This window comes from Capsicum annuum, unplaced genomic scaffold, assembly GCF_002878395.1.
Source record: "Capsicum annuum cultivar UCD-10X-F1 unplaced genomic scaffold, UCD10Xv1.1 ctg7177, whole genome shotgun sequence".
NCBI lineage: Eukaryota > Viridiplantae > Streptophyta > Magnoliopsida > Solanales > Solanaceae > Capsicum > Capsicum annuum.
In genome coordinates, this window is record NW_025881618.1 from 1 (window position 1) to 1,540 (window position 1,540).

Here is a 1,540-nt window from a genome sequence, read left to right on the forward strand (position 1 = left end):
GTCGATCGAACGGGCAAAATTAAACCGAATTTTTAAGGGAAAAAAAAGAAGAAGGGATGCAACACGAGGACTTCCCAGGGGGTCACCCATCCTAGTACTACTCTCACCCAAGCACGCATAACTTCGGAGTTCTGATGGGATCCGATGCGTTAGTGCTGGTATGATCGCATCCGTCATTCCCAGCACTCCAAATTCTATTATGCTTTTTCTCCTCCGCCGCCCGTCACACCCTGCACGCACGCCCCTGCGCCTTGCCCCCTTTCTCGTTTCCGCCAAGAGGAAAAATAAAATGATTCGTCGATCGAACCGGTAAAATTAAATCAAATTTTAAAGGGAAAAAAAAAGGGATGCAACACGAGGACTTCCCAGGGGGTCTCCCATCCTAGTACTACTCTCGCCCAGGCACGCTAAACTTCGGAGTTCTGATGGGATCAGGTGCGTTAGTGCTGGGATGATCGCATCTGTCAATCCCAGCACTCCAAATTCTATTATGCCTTTTTTTCCTCCGCCGCCTGTCATACCCCGCACGCGCGCCCCTGCGCCTTGCCCCCGTTCTCATTTCCGCTAAAAGGAAAAACAAAAAGATTCGTCGATCGAACCGGCAAAATTAAATCGAATTTTAAAGGAAAAAAAAAGAAGGGATGCAACACAAGGACTTCCCAGGGGGTCACCCATCCTAGTACTACTCTCACCCAAGCACGCTTAACTTCGGAGTTAGAATGGGATCCGGTGCGTTAGTGCTGGTATGATCGCATCCTTCATTCCCAGCACTCCAAATTCTATTATGCTTCATTTCCTCCGCCGCCCGTCACACCCCGCACGCACGCCCTTGCGCCTTGCCCCCTTTCTCATTTCCGCCAAGAGGAAAAACAAAAGATTCGCGGATCGAACCAGCAAAATTAAACTGAATTTTAAAGGAAAAAAAAAACAAAGAGATGCAACACGAGGACTTCCCAGGGGGTCACACATCCTAGTACTACTCTCGCCCAAGAACGCTTAACTTCGGAGTTCTGCTGGGATCCGGTGCGTTAGTGCTGGAATGATTTCGTCCGTCATACTTAGCACTCCAAATTTTATTATGCCTCTTTCTCCTGCGCCGCCAGTCACACACCGCACGAGCGCCCCTGCGCCTTGCCCCCTTTCTCATTCCGCCAAGAGGAAAAACAAAAAGATTCGTCGATCGAACGGGCAAAATTAAACCGAATTTTTTCGGAAAAAAAAAGAAGGGATGCAACACGAGGACTTGCCAGGGGGTCACCCATCCTAGTACTACTCTCCCCCAAGCACGCATAAATTTGGAGTTCTGATGGGATCCGGTGCGTTAGTGTTGGTATGGTCGCATCCGTCATTCGCAGCACTCCAAATTCTATTATGCTTCATTTCCTCCGCCGCCCGTCAAATCCCGCACGCACGCCCCTGCGCTTTGCCCCCTTTCTCGTTTCCGCCAAGAGGAAAAATAAAAAGATTCGCCGATCGAACCGGCAAAATTAAACCGAATTTTAAAGGGAAAAAAAAAGGGATGCAACACGAGGACTTCCCA

The 1,540-nt window shown here is 49.2% G+C and overlaps 4 non-coding genes and 1 pseudogene across 4 annotated transcripts; all 5 read right to left on the bottom strand.

Annotated features, from left to right (window-relative positions):
• Window positions 1–53: 53 nt before the first annotated feature.
• Window positions 54–172, bottom strand: LOC124894227. The gene has a single exon (XR_007051079.1). It is a non-coding gene; the product is annotated as a 5S ribosomal RNA (ribosomal RNA).
• Window positions 173–344: 172 nt separating this feature from the next.
• Window positions 345–463, bottom strand: LOC124894229. The gene has a single exon (XR_007051082.1). It is a non-coding gene; the product is annotated as a 5S ribosomal RNA (ribosomal RNA).
• A 175-nt stretch (window positions 464–638) lies between these two features.
• LOC124894228 lies at window positions 639–757 on the bottom strand. Its single transcript, XR_007051080.1, has one exon. It is a non-coding gene; the product is annotated as a 5S ribosomal RNA (ribosomal RNA).
• A 175-nt stretch (window positions 758–932) lies between these two features.
• Window positions 933–1,051, bottom strand: LOC124894230. Its single transcript, XR_007051083.1, has one exon. It is a non-coding gene; the product is annotated as a 5S ribosomal RNA (ribosomal RNA).
• Window positions 1,052–1,225: 174 nt separating this feature from the next.
• On the bottom strand, window positions 1,226–1,344 carry LOC124894231 (annotated as a pseudogene).
• Window positions 1,345–1,540: the final 196 nt, after the last annotated feature.